Below are 7,755 nucleotides of genomic sequence, written 5' to 3'. Positions count from 1 at the left end.
GCCCAGGGGATGTCCGATGATAAAATCATTTGTCATGACAGAAATTGCTATGGGGTTGGATGGAATAAGATGTGGTCATTCAGTTAATGTGGAGATACTTGGAAATGGATATTGTAAGGAGAATGTTGAAGAAACGAACAACATCCCTGGTTTGTCTGATTGTTGTTGGATTGGAGGGAATGGACATGAAAAGGAAATGCATCAAACTTCATATTTTGATCTAGAAAACTTAGATTTTGATACGACCCCTGATGAGCCTATTGCATTTGTAAGTACTTAGATATAAATTACTTGACGTCCTCATCTACAATATCTAGTTCATTTTTCCCTCTGGTTTTTAGTTTTGAACCTTGATTATTCTGTAGGATTCACAGTTCCTTTCTTTCCATGAGTTGATTGAGCATCTGAAAGCAACATGCTAATAATAAAAATGGTCTAATATGAAGCTAATCTAGGCCCTGCATGTGAGTATATCTACATAACACAAAGCATGACAAGAGTTACATAAGAGTTCCTAATTTGGGGGGACGGGTGTTTTACATTTGTATGGACGTGCAAAAGATGAGGCATTGTCCAAATAATTGATTTGCACTAAAAGATAACTTGACACAAAAAGAAAGATTAACATTGTTTTATATGTATGTATAGGATGGACACTAAATAAGGGTCTTATGATAGATTTTGTGTGACAAATATTCATGGTTATTCGGACTTAGTCTAGTAAGCATGTATGAACACGTTGTGTAAATTGATCACTTACCCACTTTAATGTGTTTTATTGGAGAATTGGTCAACTTTGATCATTATTCTCACAATTTTGTATTGTGTACAGAGTAACACAAATGAATGCTAAACATAAGTGTAGTGCCAACAATTGACTCTTTACTTGCCCAATACTTCTTTGCTTGAGTGTGAGTCATTTTCAATTTTGATAGGTCTCAACTACACCACGGGTCCTCTTCGGGCTGGGGTTTGCTAGATGACTATAAAGAATCCAATTCGAAGACTCTTAATGTACTATTGTACAACGTAAGACCAAGAATCGAATTTACATTTTCTGTTATGGTAGTCTTGTAGGAGCCTTGGTTTAGCACTAGTATCAAGTTATAATAGGTCTAGTGAACAACTTAGGAAAAAGGAGTCAGTATAAGGATATTATCTAGTTCTAAGTACTATAGTCTATTCCTACTGAAGGACTGAAGCTCTTAAAAATCCCTATTGCTTCCCTCATCCCGTAGGCCTGACACTAATATTACAATGTGTCTCCATAACAGTAGAATAATGGTATACTACTATCTAAAGGGTGAAGATATAGATAAGTAGGGTAACTGGCTACTCGTAATTATTCATTATTTCTTGCACACTTAAGCACTCCATTCTTTTGTAAGATTTCATTGGAGACCCTAGTTCCGCTTTGATGTCCAACCTGAGGACTAAACATATGCCTTGTTCTCATCTCAACCATCAGCGAGTGTTTCATAACCCTGTTGAGATAGCTGAGTCTTAAATTCCACTGAAACTTTGTAAACCTCCTTTCCCTCTCTCCAAGGTTCCGTCCATAATCTAAATTTTCCCGATTGGGCATCTTACATGCTAAAGAGTTACCTAACACAGAGAAGAATAACACAAGAGCTGATCTTTCCAAAAAGATGATCAGTAGAATATTTCTTTCTGAGAGTTGTTATCCATTTTTGCAAACGAAAAGAGTTCAATGTATTTCTTGATGATATCTTGACAGAGACGTTTAGTAGATATGAAAAGAGTTCAATTTATTTCTTGATGATATCTTGACAGAGACGTTTAGTAGATATGGTCCTCAGAATCAGAATGTTTTCGGCAACAAGGGCTCTCCTAAATAGATGAATGTGCATTAAACCTCATTCTGTGCTTTAAAATGTGCAACACCGCCCCGGGCAACATAGTGGAAACACGGGAGGAAATGCCTCGTATGAAGAAAATGCCTCAGATATCCCAATTTTTTACCTACTTAGCTGAATTTTAAACTTCAAATTTTCAATATGATATTTCTATTTTAGCATTTTAGTCTATTGCAGCATGCTTATCGAAGACGAAAGCAACTGTAAATATAGAAAATCTCATCCTATTCCTCAACAGCGTATCCATTAGACTTGCCAGCCCTTGACAAAGAGCAAAGCCCAAGGCGGGCAATGAGCAGATTGCAGAATTATCTGAAAGCTCTTTGCCGGGTCTGCTTCTGAGTTGGTAAATAAATACCCTGCTTTTCATTTATTACACTCTGTTCCAAATTGTCGTGAGATGTTGATTCTGCTCTAGTATTGGGGACTGGCCATTAAGAGTTTGCTGATCTCAACCCAAGGTCCAAGGTCCATAGGTTTGCTGGTGAGGAGAGTGATGTCATTGTTATAAGTTTGAGAAGATAGGAATTTAGTTATCATGGCATTAGAAGGTAATGGAAATTATGTGTTTGATGATCTCACAAACTACAACAAGGTTTCTACTAATTCAGCCCCGAATTATCAAACATCTTCTGCGAGTTGGCATTCTGCCATTGTGGGCTGTGTTGTGAACATGAACCACCATTCATCTGTTCAAGCAACAACACAGTGCTCGTTTCGACCTGTTAACTCTTCTTATAACTTGGATGAACTCCTGCCATTTTCCGTCCAAGTCCTGGACAATGTGAACAGAAGAAACGCAGCAGGATTGTCCAGCACTCCTTCGATTGATTTATGCATCAAAAGTTTTTAAGTTTCGCACACCTTAAGGGGTAAAGCTAAAGTATACTATCCTATATTCCCTGCAGCAGAATTTGATTACAGAGGAATAAGGTGCATGCTCAAGGGTGCTGGATTGTTGAACTCTTTCCATGCAGAGGCAGTCTCTGACATAGCATATGTGCAGAACAACCTACCCGCTTCAACATTGCAGAAGAAAACCCCTTGAGATATGGCGTGGAAAAGAAGCTCAGAATAAAACATTTGGGGACCTTTGGAATTCCACAATGCACATAATATGGATGAGAAACAAACAAGTTTCAATAGGTATGGGGAAAATTTTATGTGAAACAGATTGAAAGAATGTGTTATAATATCTTTTTAAAAGAATAAAAGAATAAATATACATGTCGGGACGCATCTACAGGCATAGTGGATGCACCACCGTCTTCTTCTTCCTACGCCCGTAGGATTAGGATTACAAAAATGATTATACCAAAGGACGGCAGGCTTTGGTAGCCGGATCCCACATAGCCGGCAGCAGATATGCCCGTCCATTAACTCCGCGGGCATTGTAGCTCGCCCCACTTGTTTTATCCATCAAAGCTCCCCGGGGAAGCCCGGGTAAGCCCCCTTTCCATATATTCCGGAGCAGGCGGAGACGGCCTCTAAAGGTGCAGCGGCATCCCCTTGGAAGTAGCCGTGTTGAATGGATTAGTGGCTGCTCCTGCCAGAACAGCGGCAATGTTGATGATCATGCCATCGATGCCCACGTCTCCGTTTGGTGCCACCAGGGGAGGAGTCTGGGGTCCATACATGGGCTGATGAAACGGCCACGCGCACTGTCCAGGGCACTGACTCGCAGAATTCCCAACCCACGCGTAGGAATTAGCTGCTCATGCTTCTCCTCCTTCCCCTGCATCATTCGGCTTCCTGTACTTGATAATACATTGAGATTGAGATTGGCATGAATCCGCAGGAGCTCATGCAGAAACCCTCCACGGTGACATCCTCGGAGGTGAGTGCCAAGTACATAGCATTGGAATTTCCAGGTGATTTCCTTGGAGGCAGAGCCCCCGACTTGAGGGCAACTTCAACCAGAGCAACAATGTCAGTCCTCTTGAGTGACTTGCCGAGGGAGTATTGTTGGTCCACCTTCTGTTTTCCAAGCATTACAACACTGGATGTGGATGGGGCGGCCTTGTTGTTAGAGTGGGTGCCCTCGTACTTGTGCGTGGTCTTCCACCAAGTGGAGGCGGGGGCTGATTTGCTGTTCCCTCTGACGTCTTTGCCCCAAGAGATTGTACAAAATCCCTCCCCCACATGGAGCGTTGAACAAGGGTGAACTGCCCATACCAAATCAAATGGAAGGGATCACCCCACTGGCAGAGAGCAGAGGACCATCATGGTAAGTCAAAACAACAGATGCCTCTTCCACCAAAGCAGCAAGTTTCCTGGACTGTCCACCGGCAGCAGCAGCAGATGCCCACAATACCGCCATACAAAACACGCCCATCCGCAGGATCACAGTGAGTCGAAGCCGCGAACCACAAGCAGCCATTTGAATTTTGAAGGCAAGCTGGTAAAACACCTTGCAACCTTCACGATCACTATGGATCGATCAGAAGAGATCCAAAGGAATCGAACTCGCTTATAACAACAATCAAGAAAGAATGAAGGTACAAAAACTGGTAGTGGGATAGAGCAGGGAAGAAAAGATGGTTGTGAGATTGAAGAGCATTGTTGAGGGATGAGGCTTAAGTAGGGGGAGTTGTGGAGGACGCGGTTACGCAGAAGGAGGTGGGGACAGCAATGGACAGAGGGGTGCCATGCTGGCCGGCATTACAGAAATAATTAATATTCACCGCGTAGGTAAAGTAGTTCCAAATGCCAAATCCTCCGTTAGAAAAAGTGATGTGGTGCGTGCAGGTGAGGTGAGGTGAGAGGATGGAGATATTCCTAATTTCCTACTTCCTTCCCAATCTCCTCTTCCTCATGGATGCGCGTGCGTCTCCACTATCCTTCAGTGGAGACAACTATCCCGCCGTGTCTCTTGTGGTCGTGGGTTACCTACAGCTGGAGGCGCGGGGCTAAGTTTAACTGACGCTAAATAAAAGATATAGCATCCTATTACTCAACATAAATATATTGTTATAAGGCTAGGCGGTTGAGATATGTTATCCATGTCCTTATCTTTTATAAAATTAATCAATGTTTACGGCTTCTATTTAATTTAATGACACTTTAATCCACTTTTGTCACTTCTTTAAACAGTTTGCCATGTGCGCTTGTGCTAAATCATTTCTTAAGCTCTTTTCTTGGTTAAGCTTACTTTTTAGCTTTGAGAAAAATTGAATCCAAGTCAAGGGAAATACTTGGGAAAATGTCAATAAAATATAGACTTCACCAATAATTTTATAGGTTTTGCACATGCAGACAAATTTTAATTTTATTAATTAGTCTAGTTCTAAAAATCAAGAAACCTAGTCCAAGTTCAAAAGCAGCGTAAAGGGAGCATATATTCTAGCATTCCTAAAAGTCATGAATCACGTAGAAAATCTATATAGTTAGCACACTATATTCATTGTTTGATCCAAATCAAATGTATTCTCAACTTGAAGAATTTTCCATGATCGTCAATGTAATGTTCTACTAAACAAAATACACCATCCTATTTTTTTCATTTCCATTCACTAAACACTAATGAAATCCCTAACTCATTCAGTTTTACAACCTCCATATTGCCTCTCACATTTGGTTGTGATCTCCTACCTATAGTGACTACTACAATAAACTCTATTCTCCAATAAACTCCCACTATATATAATACTTCACTTGTAGATGGTGAGTATTCTCCATCGTTACTTACCTCCATTTGTCAAGGTAGTTATAGTAGTGGTCCTTAAAAGTTAACACACGGCGTTTGCATTAGGAATGCACTTGTTTGACTGATCTATCAATAGTTATGCATATTTGTTTAAGTTTTGCTAGCAAAATTCTAACTCTTTATTATATGACATGTACCTTCACTTATGTTCTCTTAGTACAGAAGCCTTAATTATATACATTAGAATCAATGGCATCTACATGAGACACTGATCCCCTTTGTTACAATATTTGAAGGCACCAACCTACAATAGAAACCAATCCCCATCGCTTCAAATATTTGTAGGCATCGACCTACTTCATTGAGTTTGCTTTCCACTCCCTATTGTGCTATTTGTACAGTCACATGCTTTCTTGGGAATCCCTATTGTGCTACTTGTACAGTCACATGCTTTGTGTTTATAATTATTACACTTGTGACATTCAATATGATCCACAATGGAGCGTTGAACAGCGGTGAACTTCCCTTACCAAATGAAATGGACATGGATAACCCCACTGGCAGAGAGCAGAGGATCATCATGGTAAGTCAAAACAAGAGATGTCTCTACCACCAAAACAACAAGTTTTCCTTGAATGTCTAGCATCAACAACAGATGCACACAATTTCCATACAAAACACACCCATCTGCAAGATCACAGTTAGTCGACGCCGCGAACCATTGGCAACCATTTGAAGGGAGTTGATATTATACCTTGTGACCTTCACTATCACTATCACTATGGATTGATCAGAAGAGATCCAAAGGAATTGAACTCACTTATAACAACAATTATGAAAGAATAAAGCTACAATAATGCCAAAAACTGGTTGTGCAATAGAGTAGGGAAGAAAAGACGATTGTGAGATTGAAGAGAAGAGTAGAGGGATGAGGTTTAAGTAGGGGGAGTATTGGAAGCGAGTACATGGTTACGCAGAAGGAGATGGTGACAATGATCGATAGAGGGGTGCCATGTTGGAAGGCTTTAGAGAAATAATTAATATTGACCACATAGCTAATGTAGTGTGGGACGTAAATTAGCTTCAAACAAGTTAGTTTGGATTTTTTGCTATCACTTTTCTAAAATATTTGGCATTTGGAATGTTCTAAATGCCAAATATTTTAGAAAAGCGATAGCAAAAAATCCAAACTAACTTGTTTGAAGCTAATTTCATGACTATTCAGTAACCCTAAATTGCATAGGGCACATCTCCAAAATTATAGTGAATCAAATTCCCAAAGCTTTACCATAGATGCATAGAGATTTATTCTTTATCTCCTCCAAGTTTCACAGTGTCGAACATTACAATAAAAAGATTATGACAAATATGCCAAGGTATCATGTTTGAAGCATATATTTTGAGCATTATGTACAAGCCCCAAGTTAAAATTTCATGTAATAAAAGTCAATAAAGGAAAAATAAGACAAAGGTTAAGGGACACTTATTCCAGCTTAATGTTGGGCAAAATATCCTAGTGGGCATCACTTCGTGTGTTTATGGCTAAAGGAGAATTGGCAAAGGAAATGACAAAGGCTTTGAAAATAAAAAGAGGCTTTAATTGACATTTTTTTATGAAAATAAAGGAAATCGGGAGAAAAGGGAGGTGAAAGGCCATAGGTTGCATGTGAGGAGGAAATTGAAGGAAAATAATGGAAAAATGAAGAATTAGATGCATAAAAAATAAACAGACATAAGAGCATCAGTTGGTAGCCTTTTGTCAGTTTAGTTTTGGAGTTAGTCTTAGAGAGGAGAAGAGCACCAAGAAGAGAAGGAAAGAAAGCAAGCAAATGAAGGAGAAGGAAAGCAAAGGAAGGACAAGGAAGACAAATGAAGCAAGGAAAGGTTGAATCGGGAATCTTCACCTGGAATAATTGCAGGTAACAGATTGCATGTATGATTTCCTAGCTGGTTTTGGCATGCAAGGCATATGCATGTGTGTATTTCGTTTCTTTGCTATCAATGGCATGGATTTTGCTGGCTTCTTGACAGTGGTTTCAAACTTTCCTTGTCATTTCCAGATAGCCATGGTGTGATGGGATTCTTTTCGATTGAGCTATGGATTGCTGGAAGGTTTTGGATCCGGGTGAGGTTGTCTCAGGAAAATCCCAAGGGTTGGGGGTGGAGATGGTTTTCTCCTAGAATCCCTCAATAGGTGGGTGGAGACAGGAAAATTTCTCATATATAACTCTT

General features: G+C 40.0%; 1 pseudogene; it reads right to left on the bottom strand.

Moving 5' to 3' along the window:
• Positions 1-2,141: 2,141 nt before the first annotated feature.
• LOC149227534 (protein EXORDIUM-like 2) lies at positions 2,142-3,869 on the bottom strand (annotated as a pseudogene).
• Positions 3,870-7,755: the final 3,886 nt, after the last annotated feature.

This window comes from Pinus tabuliformis, chromosome J (assembly GCF_031772625.1).
Source record: "Pinus tabuliformis cultivar Carrire ecotype Pingquan chromosome J, CPIR1, whole genome shotgun sequence".
NCBI lineage: Eukaryota > Viridiplantae > Streptophyta > Pinopsida > Pinales > Pinaceae > Pinus > Pinus tabuliformis.
This window is presented reverse-complemented; position numbering and strand designations above follow the sequence as displayed.